The sequence below is a fragment of the Myotis daubentonii genome, chromosome 9 (assembly GCF_963259705.1).
Source record: "Myotis daubentonii chromosome 9, mMyoDau2.1, whole genome shotgun sequence".
In the NCBI taxonomy this organism is placed as follows: domain Eukaryota; kingdom Metazoa; phylum Chordata; class Mammalia; order Chiroptera; family Vespertilionidae; genus Myotis; species Myotis daubentonii.
In genome coordinates this window covers 2,408,067-2,426,014 of record NC_081848.1, presented here as the reverse complement: position 1 = coordinate 2,426,014, position 17,948 = coordinate 2,408,067, and the positions used below count along the sequence as shown (strand labels likewise).

Here is a 17,948-nt window from a genome sequence, read left to right as displayed (position 1 = left end):
CTCAACAGAAACTTTGCAGGCCAGAAGGGAGTGGCAAGAAATATTCAAAGTGATGAATACCAAGAACCTACAACCAAGATTACTTTATCCAGCAAAGCTATCATTCAGAAGTGAAGGTCAGATAAAGAGCTTCACAGATAAGGAAAAGCTAAAGGAGTTCATCACCACCAAACCAGGATTATATGAAATGCTGAAAGGTATCCTTTAAGAAGAGGAAGAGGAAGAAAAAGGTAAAGATACAAATTATGAACAACAAATATGCATCTATCAACAAGTGAATCTAAGAATCAAGTGAATAAATAATCTGATGATCAGAATGAACTGTTGATTATAATAGAATCAGGGACATAGAAAGGGAATGGACTGACTATTCCTGGGGGGGAAAGGGGTGTGGGAGATGTGGGAAGAGACTGGACAAAAATCGTGCACCTATGGATGAGGACAGTGGGTGGGGAGTGAGGGCGGAGGGTGGGGCGGGAACTGGGAGGAGGGGAGTTATGGGGGGGGAAAAAAAGGAACAAATGTAATAATCTGAACAATAAAGATTTAATTAAAAAAAACAAACAAACAAACAAAAATGACAACTGCAAACTTGTGTGAGAGTTTCAAAGGTGGGACTGAATGGGGGGTACGGTTGGGGGACATGGCTTGAAATTATATTGACAGGAAACTCACTACTTGCATTTCTTTTTATTTTTTCCTAATGTGTTTTTATTGATTTCAGAGAGAGGGAGAGAGAAACATCAGTGATGAGAAAGAATCAGTGATTACTGTCTCCTGCACACCCCTCCTGGGGATGGAGCCCTGATTGGGGATGACGCTCAGTCACTGCGCAGCCACTACTTTCATTTCTATACGTTTATGTGGAGCCTTGAGGATGCTTTAGCCACCACCACCATCTGTTGGCACCACCCTTGTGCAAACAGCTGGTTCTCAAGAAAGTATTACTGGGCGCACTAGACAGTCTGCAGGGTGGAGGGTGCCTTCATGTGGGGCTGGTGCAGACGAGGTAGATTTAGGTGATGGAGGAGGAACTTGGAGCTTAAAATGGAGTAGGCAATGGGGAGCCACTGCAGGTTCTTGAGCAATGGCCAAAGGATGTGAAGAAAGTGGAATTTAGGTTTGCATAGCTTTCTCTAGTTCCTCTTGACTCAAGAGCACCCCCTGGTGCTCCTGGTTGAATTTTTGTTCTCTCATTTTGTGGAGTAGGTGGGAGAGCGGGAGGAGCCAGACTCTTGGGCCTCATTTCAGTTGGTTGGATGGGATGATAGTGCTGCAGTGAAAACAGAAGTGACGTGAGCAGAGACGTCTGACTCTGAACTAGGCTGTTGCGGGCTGGGAATAGGATGATAACTAAGGCCTGAGAAACTTGTACTGTAGTGAGTGGGACAGACACCTCAACACTTACAATACAATGTGCCAAGTACAGTGGGGCCTTGACTTATGAGTGTCCCGACTAACGAGTTTTTTGAGATACCAGCTGTCTCTCAGCCAATTTTTTGCATTGAGTTGATAGAGTAATTTGAGTTAACGAGCTCCTTAACCAGCTCGGTCTCGGAACGAATTACACTCATAAATCAAGGCCCCACTGTACTAGGGTGCAAATTACACGAAACAGCTACTTAACCCAGCCTGGTGGGTGGAGGTCAAAGAGGGCTTCTCGGAAGAGTTGACACCTCATTTCTTTTAAGAGATGGTGGTGGATGACCAGGCAGATGGAATGGGGCGTGCAGTTTAGTGTGACCCAGCATGTTGCATGCAGGAGACCACTCAGCCGTTTGCCAGTGTCCTGGGAGGGAGGAATGAGTTCAGTGAGGGATCACAGAGGGTTTGTAAACCACAGGAAATCATCTAGAGCAGTGGTCGGCAAACTCATTAGTCAACAGAGCCAAATATCAACAGTACAACGATTGAAATTTCTTTTGAGAGCCAAATTTTTTACACTTAAACTATATAGGTAGGTACATTGTTATTAACTTAATTAGGGTACTCCTAAGGCTTAGGAAGAGCCACACTCAAGGGGCCAAAGAGCCGCATGTGGCTCGCGAGCCACAGTTTGCCGACCACGGATCTAGAGCAACAGGACATGCACAGGTGGTTCTGAACAGGGAGCATCCACAATGCAGTCTAGGTCCCTCAAAGCTCAGGCTCCAGAGGAAGAACCAAAGGCCCCACTTTCCAAGGTCCCACTTCCCTTCGCAGGTGTGTCCTGTCTCTCAGTGACTGAGATTGGAGGCGCCAGGCCCCTGGGAGACCGCCTCTACACGCAGGTGCAGCCTACCTTTACCCTCAGAACGAATTCCTCTGTCCGGAAGAGCCCCCACTAGGATGACAGGTAAGTGTGGGGGCCGCCTCCCTCTGTCACCCACGTGACTGAAACCCTCGTGGCAGCTCCTGCTTCTTCCCACATCCAGCGGGAGGTGGGACACACACCTTATCGAGTCCCCCGGAAACAGTCTGTGAGTCAACCCCACACACTTATTCCTTTAGCACTGTGCCGCCGCTAAAGGAATACGAATGACCTGTGTGTGCTAATATGGAGTGCCCGCTGGAATGTACACTACTTTCACATTAAAAATCTAAATATAGAACACCATATATAGAATGTTCTTTTTGTGTTTTTTTAATTAAATCCTTATTGTTCAGATTATTAAATTTGTTCCTCTTTTTCCCCCCCATAACTCCCCTCCACCCAGTTCCCACCCCACCCTCCTCCCTCACTCCCCACCCGCTGTCCTCATCCATAGGTGCACGATTTTGTCCAGTCTCTTCCCGCATCCCCCTCACCCATTTCCCCCCTAAGAATAGTCAGTCCATTCCCTTTCTATGTCCCTGATTCTATTATAATCACCAGTTCATTCTGTTCATCAGATTATTCACTTGATTTTCAGATTCACTTGTTGATAGATGTGTATTTGTTCATAATTTTTATCTTTACCTTTTTCTTCTTCTTCCTCTTCTTAAAGGATACCTTTCAGCATTTCATATAATACTGGTTTGGTGGTGATGAACTCCTTTAACTTTTTCTTATCTGTGAAGCTCTTTATCTGACCTTCACTTCTGAATGATAGCTTTGCTGGATAAAGTAATCTTGGTTGTAGGTTCTTGGTATTCATCACTTTGAATATTTCTTGCCACTCCCTTCTGGCTTGCAAAGTTTCTGTTGAGAAGTCAGCTGACAGTCATATGGGTACTCCCTTGTAGGTAACTGAGTTTCTTTCTCTTGCTGCTTTTAAGATTCTCTCTTTGTCTTTTGCTCTTGGCATTTTAATTATGATGTGTCTTGGTGTGGTCCTCTTTGGATTCCTTTTGTTTGGGGTTCTCTGCGCTTCTTGGACCTGTAAGTCTATTTCTTTGACCAGGTAGGGGAAGTTTTCTGTCATTATTTCTTCAAATAGGTTTTCAATATCTTGCTCTCTCTTCTTCTGGCACCCCTATAATTCGGATGTTGGTACGCTTGAAGCTGTCCCAGAGGCTCCTTACACTATGTTCGTATTTTTGGATTCTTTTTTCATTTTGTTTTTCCGGTTGGGTGTTTTTTTGCTTCTTCGTATTTCAAATCGTTGACTTGATTCTTGCGATCCTCTAGACTGCTGTTGGGAGTCTGTATAATATTCTTTATTTCAGTCAGTGTATGCTTAATTTCTAGTTGGTCCTTTATCATAACCTCGAGGGTCTCATTAGATTTCTTGAGGGTCTCATTAAGTTTATCAGCAGTTTCTAGAAAATTCTTGAAAAACCTTAAAAGTGTGGCTTTGAACTCTATATCCAGTCGTTTGCTTTCCTCCATTTCTGTCATTTGTGTCCTTTTTCTTTGTCTCTGCATTTTTTATGCTTCCCTGTGTTGATAAAGTGGTTTTCTGTGCTGAGTGTGCTCTAGGGTCCAATGGTTCAGCCTCCCCAATTACCTGAGGAGGACACTCTTGGTGCACCCCCTTGTGGTCTTTGTGCACAGTCTTGTTGTAGTTAAGCCTTGATTGTTGTAGGTATCACTCACTGGGAGGAATTGACCTCCAGGCCAATTGGCTGTGAGAATCAGCTGTGTCTGCAGTGGGAGAACTTCTGTGCTAGAGACACCCCTCTGGGACAAGACTTGCTTCAGTGGGGCTTTGGTGCTCACTGAGTCTGCCCCCTGAGTGTGTCCTTTATGGTTCCACAGAGCTGCAAACTGGATGGTCCCACTCTGACCTCTGGGTTTCCTGGCTCCTGGATCTCTAGGGAGGTGCTAATCTAGCCTTTGCCTGAGGCTATCCAGCAAAAACCTCCCTGCAGGGCTTGGGCGGGGCGGGTCCCACGGGATCAACAGGGCAGGGCTAGCAGTTATGGCTGCTCTCAGTCCTGCCTTCAGAGGCTCTGCTTCTCAATGTCCCAGTAAGGGCTGCAAGCCCCTTGGAGAGAAAGCTGCCCTCGAGTTCCGACCGATGCCAGACAGTCCTGCTTCTCCCGTATGAGTCTGGGTCCCTAGAGACTCGCCCGGAACTGGAGCTCAGAGCCTGAGACTCCCTCCTGATTGAAAACGACAACCGCGCCCTCAGCCGCCAGCCTGCTCCATATGCACCTCTGCACCTTAGTATTTTACTTCAGCACTGCGCCTCCTCTGAGTCTCGGTATGCTTTTCTCTTTCCTTCTAGTTGTAGAATTTCCACTCAGCCAGTCTTCCTGTGGTTCTGGATGATGGCCGTTCCATCTTTTAGTTGTATTTTTTTAAAAAAATATATTTTATTGATTTTTTACAGAGAGGAAGGGAGAGAGATAGAGAGTTAGAAACATCGATGAGCGAGAAACATCGATCAGCTACCTCCTGCACACTCCCCACTGGGGATGTGCCCGCAACCGAGGTACATGCCCTTGACCGGAATCGAACCTGGGACCTTTCAGTCCGCAGGCCGACGCTCTATCTGCCGGGAGCCAGTCCATCCTCGCTGTTTCAAAGGACCTGGCATATATGGCATACTGTTCTTAATATGTTTGCTCACCTTCTTGGCGCTGTGTTTTAACCAAGGTCACCTCTCCGAGAAAGGTTGAATCCCCAGGTAGGGATTTTCCCCTGAAGTTAGGGAGGGGATGAAACTCCTTAACTAAGTGCCAGGCGGGTAGTTAATCAATTTAACTACAAACAATCATGCTTAAGCTACATAATCTTTACTCCCTGGAATGGAGATAAAAACGCCCTAACCTTTGTAATAGAAATTGACAGGATTAGAATCAACTGGTATAAATACAGATGCAACAAGACAAGAACAGACAGAATTCAGAAGACAGAACCTACACAGAACCTACAGACAGAAGAACTTCGCTGGAGAGAACATGGCAAAAGATCCTGGACTGAACCTGACTACAGAAATATGGCAAGAGAACCTGACTAGAACCTGGTGACCGAACCTGGCTGGAGATCTCAGACAGAACCTGGCTGGAGAACCTAGCGAGGGAACATGGCTACAGAACCTGGCTGGAGAACCTGTACAGAACCTGGCTGGAGATCCTAAGCAGAACCTCTCTGGAGATCCAGACCAGAACTTGGCTGGAGATCCGGGCTAGAGATCCTGGCTAGGCTGCTGATCAACTGAACGCTGTCTCCGTGTCATTCCTTCTTCGCCGACTCCGTCCACACCTTTGGGGACCCCTGGACCTGCTGGGGTTGGACCCCAGCATCTATCCACTGAGCCAAACCGGTTTGGCTTTTAGTTGTATTTTTGAAGTGGTTGTTCGCGGCAGCAAACTCCGGTGTTTACCTATGCCGCCATCTTGGTTTTCTCTCCTTTTTGTGTTTTTAAAATAAATCTTTATTGTTGAATGTATTACGTATGTCCCTTTTCTCCCATTGATTCCTTATAGCTGCCTCGCCCCCCGCCCTAGGCCTTCACCACCCTAGTGCCTGTGTCTATGGGTTATGCATGGACACATACAAGTTCTTTGGTTGGTCACTTCCCACCCACCAACCTAGGCCTTCCCTCCAAGATTCTGCACTCTGTTCTATGCTTCTGTGTCTCTGGATCTATTTTGTTCAACAGTTTATTTTGTTCCTGAGATTCCACATGTGAGTGAGATCATGTGACACTTGTCTTTCTCTGACTGGCTTATTTCACTCAGCATGATACTCTCCAGGCCCCTCCATGCTGTCTCAAAGGGTAAGAGATCCTTCTTTTTTTACTGCTGCCTAGTATTCCATGGGATAAATGTACCACAGCGTTTTTATCCACTCATCTGCTGATGGGCACTTGGGTTGTTTCCAGACCTTGGCTATTGTAAATTGTGCTGCTATGAACATAGGGGTGCATACATTCTTTCTGATTGGTGTTTCCGGTCTCTAGGATATATTCCTAGAAGTGTGATCACTGGGTCAAATGGAAGTTCCATATTTAATTTTTGAGGAAACTCCATACTGTTTTCCATAGTGGCTGCACCAGTCTGCATTCCCACCAGCAGTGCAAGAGGGTTCCCTTTTCTCCACATCCTTGCCAACACTTGTCAGTTGTTGATTGGTTGATGGTAGCTATTCTGACCAGTGTGAGGTGATACCTCATTGTTGTTTTAATTTGCATCTCTCTTATGATCAGGGACTTTGAGCATTTTTCATGTCTCTTGGCCTTCTATATGTCCACTTTGGAGAAGTGTCTATTTAGGTCCTTTGCCCATTTAATTGGATTGTTTTGTGTTCCTTCTGTTAAGTTGTATGAGTTCCTTATACATTTTGGGTATTAACTCTTTATCAAATGTATCATTGCCAAATATGTTCTCCCATACAGTGGGCTCCATTTTATTTCTTTTTTATTTTTTTGGTTTCAGAGAGGAAGGGAGAGGGAAAGAGAGAGAAACCTCAATGATGAGAGAGAATTATTGATTGGCCATCTCCTGCACACCCCCAACTGGTGATCGAGCCCACAACCCAGGCATGTGCTCTTGGGACCCTTCAGTCCATAGTCCGACGCTCTATCCACTGAGCTAAACCAGCCAGGGCTCCATTTTCATTTTGTTGATGGATTCTTTTGTTGTGAAGAAGCTTTTTATTTTGATGTAGTCCCATTTGTTTTTCTCTCTATTTCTTCTCATTGCAGCAGTCCCTTTAGCATTTCTTGCAGTGCTGGTGTAGTGTAACGAGCTCCTTTAGCCTTTTTTTTTTCTTTTGGTCTGGGAAGCTCTTTATTTCACCATCTATTTTAAAGGATAGTCTTGCTGGATATAGTAGTCTTGGTTTCAGATCTTGGCTTTTCATTTCTTTGAATAATTCATGCCATTCCCTTCTGGCCTGTAGAGTTTCTGATGATAAATCAGCTGAGAGCCTTATGGGAGCTCCTTTGTAGATATCAAATTGCTTTTCTCCTGCTGCCTTTAAGATCCTCTTTGTCTTAAATGTTTGACATTTTAATTATGATGTGTCTGGGCATGGACCTGTTTGGGTTCTTCTTGCTTGGGGTTCTCTGTGTTTCCTGAAGTTGTGTGACTTTTTCCTTCACCAGGTTTGGGAAGTTTTCTGCCATTATTTCTTCAAACACATTCTCTATCCCTTGTCACTTTCTTCTCCTTTTGGCACTATTATACAAATATTGTTACGTTTCATGTTGTCTCACAGCTCCCTTAAGCTGTCCTGTTTTTAAATTGTTTTTCTTTTTGGTTCTCTGACAGTGATTTTTTCCTACTCTGTCTCTATGCAGTCTCTACTTTTTGTCTTCGGTTATCAGGGTTCTCTCTAGCTAGTCTTCAGTTGATTATTCAGGATGGTTTTTCTGTATTTTAGTTATAATTCCAGTTTGGTCCTGGAAGCATGTTAGTGTAGCTTCCACTTACTCCACTGCCATTTTGAAATTCAATCTCTTGGCTGTTAAGTTCTGTTCTTCTTTTTAAAATTCTCACCCAAGGATATTTTCCCATTGACTTTTAGGGAGAGTGGAAGAGAGAGGGAAAGACAGAGAGAAACATTGATGTGAGAGAAACACATTGATTGGTAGCCTCCTGCATGAGCCCAAACCAGGGCCTGGGCCAGGGAGGAGCCTGCAACCAAGGTACATGCCCTTGACTGGAATGTTACGCAGGACCCTTTCAGAATGTTACCTTTTGTATAAGAGTGGATGGACATTTTTAAAAAGTATATTTTTGTTGATTTCAGAGAGGAAGGGAGAGGGAGAGAGATATAGAAATATCAATGATGAGAGAGAATCATTGATCAGCTGCCCCCTGCACAGCCCCCACTGGGGATCAAGCCTGCAACCCTGGCATGTGCCCTTGACTGGAATTGAATCCAGGACCCTTTAGTCCGCAGGCTGACACTCTATCCACTGAGCCAAACCAGCTAGGGCTGGATGGACATTTTATATATAATATATCTCTATACTTTCAAGTAGGAACAATAAAAGGACTAAAACCAAATCAAAATAGGTACCTAAAGAGGGGTGGAACAAGCCACCCTTAATATTTACTGGGCCAGATCAGAGTACAAATGAAGGCTCACCTATCATATGTCAAAATACTTGAATTATCTGAAAGCTAACTGTTAAATATGCTCTATCCTCTTACCTTAACAAATACGTTTTCTAATGACAAAATTTAAAAAATATGTAAAGTGCCTAACCAGTGTGGTTCAGTGGTTGAGTGTCGACCTATGAATCAGATCATGGTTCAATTCCCAGTCAGGGCACATGCCCGGGTTGCAACATCCCCAGTGTGGGGCGTGCAGGAGGCAGCCGATCCATGACTCTCTCTCATCATTGATGTTTCTATCTCTCTCTCCCTCTCCCTTCCTCTCTGAAATCAATAACCATAGCTATGGTTCTTGTGTGACTTAAAGTCAATAAAATATCCAAGATAAATTAACTTAAAGATGGGCCAGCAATGTCTGCATAAGTAATAAAGTCATATATAATTTATAAATGTATAACTTACATATGTATTTCATTAAACTAATTTTTCTTGCTTTAATTTTGGTAGAGTCCCTAATTGTATTGTTATAATAAAATCTTTCTCATGAAGTATGTTCTATTGCCAGGAATGCTAAATTAAATGACCTTGCTTTTTTTTTTTAAATTTATTGATTTGGGGGGTAGGGGGAGAGAGAAATATTGCTTTATTGTTCCACTTATTTCTGTATTCATTGGTTGATTCCTGGATGTACCCTAATGGGGGATCAAACCCGCAACCTTGGTATACTGGGACAACACTAACCAGCTGAGCCACTCAAACAGTACTAATTGACATTTCTTGAATTATTGCTTTTTAGATATTTAAAAGAGTAATTTTAATTTGGAGAAACTTTGACCCACATTGAAATTATTAATGATATTTTTAAAGCAATACTTAGATTCAGAACTGAGTCATAAATTTTGTCATGTTCAAACATTATAAAGGAGTCACATATAATAAACATTTTTTCCCAGAAAATGTTTCTTCATCATATAAATCTTAATTGTTTATACTGTCATTTACACCATTTCTTTTGTTTGTTTGTTTGTTTATTTATTTATTTTTATTGCTTAAAGTATTACAAAGAGTATTACATATGTCTCCTTTTTTTCCCCCCGCCCTTGACAATCCCCTGGCCTCTCCTACCCCCCAGTGTCTTATGTCCATTGGTTATGCTTATATGCATGCATACAAGTCCTTTGGTTGATCTCTTACCCGCCCCCCTCCTGCCCTCCCACCCTCCCCAGCCTTCCTGCTGTAGTTTGACAGTCTGTTCGAGGCAGCTCTGCCTCTGTATCTATTTTTGTTCATAAGTTTATAATGGTCTTTATTATCCAGAAATGAGTGACATCATGTGGTATTTTTCCTTCATTGACTGGCTTATTTCACTTAGCATAATGCTCTCCAGTTCCATCCATGCTGTTGCAAATGGTAAGAGTTCCTTCTTTTTTATAGCAGCATAGTATTCCATCGTGTAGATGTACCACAGTTTTCTAATCCATTCATCTACAGATGGGCACTTAGGCTGTTTCCAGATCTTAGCTATGTACACCATTTCTTAATGCAATATCTATATCTATTAGGTGTTTCATAAGTTTTACTTTTTTCAAAAAAATTTTAAATATATTTTTGATTTGAGAAAGGGAGAGGGAGAGAGATAAAATCATCAATGAGAGAGAATCATCGATTGGCTGCCTCCTGTATGCCCACAATGGGGATCGAGCCTGCATCCTGGGCATTTGCCCTGACCAGGAATCGAACCATGACCTCCTGGTTCATAGGTCGATGCTCAACCACTGAGCAACACTGTCCTGGCTAAAATTCTTTAATGCTGAAATATTATAAAGAAAACTCCAAAGGCTATAGGGTAGGAGAAAAGTGCACAATCCATTGGCCTCTCCTTCTTCCTCTATGCATTCAAATCCCTATCTCCCCTTTTCTGTTTTCCCATTTCTTCCCTCTCCTTTTCTGGCAAAAGGAGCCTTTTCATTCTTTGACCCTAAGAGCATACTGCACAGGGGACACTGCCCCCGTTCTCCCCCCTGGCCCACTCTTGGTTTCTCCTGTCCTCTGCTCTTTCGCTGGTGCTCTTTGTATTGGTGGGTGTGGGTAATAGGACAGCCATGGGCTTTGGGGACCTTTAACTGTCTCCTCCTCCCCCCCCTCCCCCTCCTCCTCCTTCTCCTCTTCTTTTTTTCTGTTTATAGAAACACTAAACATTCAATTCCAGAGAACCAAAAATTGCACCTTCCCACCGAACTAAGGGGCATGTCTTCTGCTCCATACCTTTTGTTTTTCTTTTTCTTGTTAATGCTTTTAAAAACAAGAATTTTTATTTTTATTTATTTATTTATTTATTTTTAAAATATATTTTATTGATTTTTTACAGAGAAGAAGGGAGAGGGATAGAGAGTTAGAAACATAAATGAGAAATATCAATCAGCTGCCTCCTGCACACCCCCTTCTGAGAATGTGCCCGCAACCCAGGTACATGCCCTTGACTGGAATCAAACCTGGGACCTTTCAGTCCGCAGGCCGACGCTCTATCCACTCCTCCTGTTTGCAGTGTCTGCGCGGCAACCTCGGGCTTCCCACAGCCCGGCAGTGACGGCACCTTGGGCATTATTTTGTTGGTCAATTTGTTTTGTTCATTAGATTCCACAAATAAGTGAGATATATGATATTTGTCTTTCTCAGGTTGGCTTATTTCACTTAGCACAATACTCTCCAGGTCCATCCATGCTGGCCCAAAGGGTAACAGATCCTTCTTTTTTACAGCTGCTCAGTATTCCATGTGTAAATGTCCCACAGCTTTTTGTTGTTGTTAATCCTCACCTGAGGATATTTTTCCATTGATTTTTAGGGAGAGTGGAAGAGAGAGAGCAAGACAGAGAGAAATATTGATGTGAGAGAAACACATTGATTGGTTGCCTCCTGCACGAGCCCTGACCAGGGCCCAGGCTGGGGAGCAGCCTGCAACCAAGGTACCTGCCCTTGACTGGAAACGAACCCAGGACCTTTTGGTCCGCAGGCCAATGCTCTATCCACTGAGCCAAACCGACCAGGGCTCCCACAGCTTTTTTATTCACTCATCTGCTGATGGGCACTTAGGCTGCTTTCAAATCTTGGCTATTGTAAACGAAACTGCAATGAACATAGGGATGCATATATTATTCTGAATAAGTATTTTGGGTTTCTTAGGATAAATCCACAAAAGTGAAATTTCTGGATCACAAGGCAGTTGCATTGTTTAAAAAATATATTTTATTGATTTTTTACAGAGAGGAAGGGAGAGGAATAAAGAGTTAGAAACATTGATGAGAGAGAAACATCGATCAGCTGCCTCCTGCACACCCCCTACTGGGGATGTGCCCGCAACCAAGGTCCATGCCCTTGACCGGAATCGAACCTGGGACCCCTCAGTCCGCAGGGTGACGCTCTCTCCACTGAGCCAAGCCGGTCAGGGCAAGGCAGTTCCATTTTTAATTTTTGAGGAAACTCCATACTGCTCTTCATAGTGGCTACTCCAATCTGTATTCCCACCAACAGTGCACGAAGGTTCCCTTTTCTCCACATCCTTGCCAACACTGGTTGTTTGTTGATTTATTGATGACAGTCATTCTGACAGGTGTGAGGTGATACCTCATTGTTGTTTTAATTTGCATCTCTCTGACAATTAGTGATGTTGAGTATCTTTTCATATGTCTATCGACCAGCTGCATGTCCTTTTTGGAGAAGTGTTTATTCCGGTCATTTGCCAATTTTTTTTAATTGGATTGTTTGGGTATTTTGGTGTTGAGTTTTATAAGTTCTTTATAAATTTTGGATATTAACCCCTTATCAGATATATTGGTTAATATATTGTCCCATTCATTTTGTTGATGGTTTCCTTTGCTATGTGAAATTTTTTAGTATGGTGTAGTCTCATTTGTTTATATTCTCTGTTGTTTCCCTTGCCCAAGGAGAAATAGCAGAAAAAATATTGCTATAAGAAATGTCTGAGATATTACTATGTATCTTTTCTTCTAGGATTTTTATGGTTTTGAGTCCAATATTTAAGTCAACAGAAACATTTCAGACCAGAAGGGATTGGCATTAAATATTCAAAGTGATGAAATCAAGGACCTACAACCAAGACTACTTTACCCAGCAAGGCTATCTTTTAAAATTGAAGGAGAAATAAACAGCCTCCCAGACAAGAAAAAGCTAAAGGAGTTTATTACCACCAAATCAGCATTATAAGAACTGTTAAAGGGCCTTCTTTAAGAAGGAGGAGAAGGGGAAGGAAGAGGAGGAGGAGGAGGTGAGGGGGAGGGAGAAGATGAGAAGAAAACAAAAACAGGAATATAATTAAAAGAATAAAATGGCAATAAATGTGTACCTATCAATAATTACTTTATTTTTTTATTTTTTATTTTTTTACAAAGTTCCATTTATTTTCAATAACAAAAGCAACACAACGAAGAGGAATTAATTCACTAATTTTTAACTCTAACACAAGCTTATCACAAAATTATCCTCAACAAATAGAAACACATTATTACTAGTAACCAAGTAAGACTATTCTTGAGACTCTAAACAAAACTGGGTGATAGGTAAAGAAACATGTTAGATGCTTGACTGACAAGGACTCAAAGAACAGCCAAGGAGCAGGGTCCCCAAATATTAAGTTAGCAAAGGAAACATGGGGGTTTCAAAGTAGTTGACAGATCCAAGTTAAACTTTTCCATTAACTGTCGGATGATCTGAGAAATCAGAGCTCACGGGGGGATGCAAAGGTCTCGGGTAACCCATGTTCCGGGCCTTGTAATGAAGTCTCCCCTATTTCTCCATTCTTGGCTTAGAATCCATCACGACCGAGAGGAGCTTCTGCCGAAGGACAGGAGGCTCTGTAGTCACACTGTCTGGAAAGGCCTGTCTTCCAATTTCTTCCTTTGACTGGATTATTAGCTCCTGTACAGTAAGATACAGGTTCCATTCCAAAAAAAGATTACCAACCTCTCTCTGGTTTATATTTTCCTTCAAGAAACACTGATACTGCCAGGGACAGCTCTAAATATATCCAATATCTTTTATTTTTATCCTACACAACTCTGCGTGGCTATAAAATCTTGGACTCACAGAGCAATGACAGCATTTGGTCAGATGTGTCAGTTCCAACATAAAAATCTCTGAAGTTCAGTGGTCACAAAATACCACCCCATCCGCCACACCTCTTTTCTTTTCTCGTTATCCTGTCAATTATTTCTTTCGGAATTCAATTATCCGAGCTACATTCTGAGCACCAAATTTTCTGACCAATGTATCTAGGGCATCCTCAACACCCTTTTGCAAATCTAAGTCATCCTGTCGGGACCAAATGGGATACCCATCAGCCCTCTGACCAGACTCTAAAAAGGAGGTGGTAGCCGCCACCTCATCACTATTTTTTTTAATATATTTTATTGATTTTTTTACAGAGAGGAAGGGAGAGAGACAGAGAGCCAGAAACATCAATGAGAGAGAAACATCGATCAGCTGCCTCCTGCACATCTCCCACTGGGGACATGCCCGCAACCCAGGTACATGCCCCTGACCGGAATCAAACCCGGGACCCTTCAGTCCGCAGGCCGACGCTCCATCCACTGAGCCAAACCGGTCTTGGCACCACTATTTTTTAGGAAGGCCTGTGTAACTGTTGACAGATCCAAGTTAAACTTTTCCATTAACTGCCGGATGATCTTAATTGCAGCTCCCACTTCTGGTGGAGGAACTTTTCCTCCTTCTTCCTCATCAGGCTGAGTTTCCGAGGCTTCTTCAGGTGTGGGAGGATCATCATCACACATTGTTATGTGTGTTTCAAAATCAGGGCTTTCCTCCACCACAACCTCCTCAAACCCCCGGGTGGCTTCTATAAGCACCTTTTTTACTGCTTCTTCATTCTCCTTGATCTCTTCCTTTACAAATTCTTCTTCCTCCTCCTCCTCTTCTTCAGGCAAGTCGGGAGTTCTCTTATTCTGTGGTTCCCCGCTATCGGCAGCCTCCGGTCTCCCTCCGCTTTCCGCCTTCGTTCCGGGAGGACGGGCTCAGGGGGCGCCCCCCCCGCCCCCCCCCCCCGACAGGTACTTGTGCTCCTGGCCCCGCAGGCGCTTTAAGGAGCGGTCCTTCGGGGACTGCCAGGAGTGCGGAGTGAGCGCTTCTCTCCATCGCCTTCCACAAGGCGTTGCCGTGAAACCTCAATAATTACTTTAAATGTAAATGGCTTAAATGCTGTGAATAAAAGACAGATAGCTGAACAAATAAGAAAACATGACTCATATACTGGGTCTCCCCCAAAATGTACACACACTTCAATAGCTAATAACTCAACTGATGTTTCTTTCTTTTCAGATTTAACCCATTAGAATGGGTTAAATAATTATTCAAAAGGTGAATACACTTTTTTGGGACACCCTGTATATGCTGTCTACAAGATACCCCCCTCATAATGAAAAGATACACACAGACTAAAAGTAAAGGGATGGAAAAAGATATTTCATGTAAATGGAAATAAAAAATAAAAAAAGCTGAGGTAGCAATACTTATATCAGACAAAATAGACTTTTAAAAAGGACCAAGGCCGAGGCTGGTTTGGCTCAGTGGATAGAGCGTCGGCCTGTGGACTGAGGGGTCCCGGGTTCGATTCCGGTCAAGGGCATGTGCCTGGGTTGCGGGCGCATCCCCAGTGGGAGATGTGCGGGGGGCAGCTGATCGATGTTTCTCTCTCATCGATGATTCTAACTCTCTATCTCTCTCCCTTCCTCTCTGTAAAAAATCAATAAAATATATTAAAAAAAAATAAGGACAAAGAATGATACTACATAATGATAAAGGGAGTAATTCAACAAGATGCTATAACCCTTATAAACATTTATGTACTCAACAGAGGAACATCTAAATATAAAGCAGACCTTGATGGATATAAAGGGAGAGATGGACAGTCATAGTAGGGGATTTTAACACCCTGTTGACATCAATGAATATATCTTCTAGACAGAAAATGCCTAGATTAAGTGGCCTTAAATGGCACACTAGATCAGATGGATTTAATTGATATCTTTAGAGCATTTCACCCAAAACAGCAGAATATACCTTCTTTTCAGTGCACATGGAACATTTTCTAGGAAAAACCACATATTAGGACACAAAACAAATCTCAATAATTTAAGAATATTAAAATAATATCAAGCATCTTCTCTGAAACTGGAAATCAACCTCAAGAAAAAACTGAAAAACACACAAAGACATGGAGGCCAAATAACATATTACTAAACAATGAATGGGTTAACAATGAGATCAAAGAAGATATCAAAAGATACCTTGAAACAAATGAAAATGAAGTACAACAACTCAAAATCTATAGGATGCAGTGAAAGCAGTCCTAAGGGAAATCCATAGCATTACAGGCCTATCTCAAAAAACAAGAAAAGTCTCAAACAATCTAACTTTACATTTAAAGACACTTGAAAAAGAACAAACAAACCCCAAAGTGAGTATAAGAAAGAAAATAATAAAGATCAGAGCAGAAATAAATAAAATGGAGTCTAAAAAATCAATACAAAAGATCAATGAAACCAAGAGCTAGTTCTTTGAAAAGACAGAAAAGATTGACAAACCTTTAACCAGACTCATGAAGATAAAAAAGAGAGTGTAGCAATAAATCAGAAATGAAAGAGGTGAAGTAACAAGTGACACCAAAGTAATACAAAGGATTGAAAGAAAATATTACAAACAACCGTACGCCAAAAAAATTGGACAATGGACAAAATGTATAAATTCCTAGTATATACAAGCTTCTGAATCAGGAAGAAGCGCAGGACCTGAACAGACAGATTACAACCAGTGAAACTGAAGCAGCAATAAAAACACTCCCAACAAAACTTCCCGGACCAGATGGCCTCACAGATAAATTCGACCAAACATTCAAAGAAAAACTAACACATCCTTCACAAACTATGCCAAAATATGCAAGAGGAGAGAAGACTCCCAGGCTCACTTTACAAGGCCAGCATGATCCTAATTCCAACACCAGATAAAGACACTGCAAAGAACGAAAATTACAGGGCAATATCCCTGATGAACATAATGGATCCAGCAATATTTAAAAAGATCACACACCATGATCAGGTGGGGTTTATTCTGGGGATTCAAGGTCGGTACAATATCCACAAATCAGTAAACGTGAGACACCACACAAACAACATGAAGGATAGAAACCATCTGATCAGCCTGGCTCAGTTGCTGAGCATCAACCTCTGAACCAGGAGGTCACAGTTTGATTCCTGGTCAGGACACATGCCAGGGTTGTGGGCTCAATCCCCAGTGTGGGGTGTGCAGGAGGAAGCTGATCAATGATTCTCTCATTGATGTTTCTTTCTCTCTCTCCCTCTCCCGCTCTGAAATCAATTCACACACACACACAAACACTGATCATATCAATAGACAAAGAAAAAGCATTTGACAAAATCCAGTACTCATCTATATACCAGTATATAAAAGCCTAAGTAACCAAATGACTGGTTGACCAGTCGCTATGACATGCACTGACCACCAGGGGGAAGACTCTCAATGCAGGAGCTGCCACCTGGTGGTCAGTGTGCTCCCACAGCAGGAATGCTGCTCAGCTGACCGACCAGCCCCGGTGGCAGCCACTCCCTCCCTCAGTAGTCCTGCAGGTCCAATCTCTGGAGAACGTGCCAGGCACCGAAGGAACAGTGCTTCCTGCACGATCCCGACAGAACCACTGGCCTCCTGGAAGTCAGCCTCTGGCACCGTGGCTGCTTCCCCTCCCTAGATGCTCCCCAAGGAAGAAACCATATCAAAGCGGCTGCCAGGTGGCTCCTGACAACCGGTGTGAACATCAGCAGGAAGGATCCAGATCCCAGGCCAGCAAGGGTGTCCCACTGCCGGCGTGGAGGGCCGATTGAGTCCCAGTCCCCCCATCGCCCTTGGGACAGGCACCAGATGCAGGGCTCACTGTTGGTGAGCGCTGCTGTGGTGGCGCAAGCCTCTCTCGATCAGGACTGACTGGGTGCAAGCCCGTGGCAGGAGCAGTGGGGCCGGGCTGAGCGGGAGTAGCAGACAGGAGTGGCAGGTGGCATTGGACTGTGGGTTTCGGCCCAATCCCTGCAGGCCACGCTGAGGGCCCCCACCCATGCACGAATTCATGCACCGGGCCTCTAGTTTAAGATAAAAACTCTCAGCAAAGAGGGAATAGAGGGAACATACGTCAACATAATAAAGGCCATATATGACAAACCCACAGCCAACATCATACTCAGTGGGCAAAAACTATAAGCATTTCCCTTAAGATTGTGAGCAAGACAGGGATGTCCATAGTACTGGAAGTACTAGCCACAGCAATTAGACAAGAAGAAGAAATAAAAGGCATCCAAATTGGAAAAGAGGAAGTAAAACTGTCCTTATTTGCAGACGACATATCATACATACAAAACCCTAAAGACTCCATCAAAAAACTACTAGACTTAATATATGAATTTGGCAAGGTAGCAGGATACAAAATTAACCCCAAGAAA

At 43.1% G+C, this 17,948-nt stretch overlaps 1 pseudogene; it reads right to left on the bottom strand.

Moving 5' to 3' along the window:
- Nucleotides 1–13,735: 13,735 nt before the first annotated feature.
- On the bottom strand, nt 13,736–16,424 carry LOC132241631 (telomeric repeat-binding factor 2-interacting protein 1-like; annotated as a pseudogene).
- Between the last annotated feature and the right edge of the window lie 1,524 nt (nt 16,425–17,948).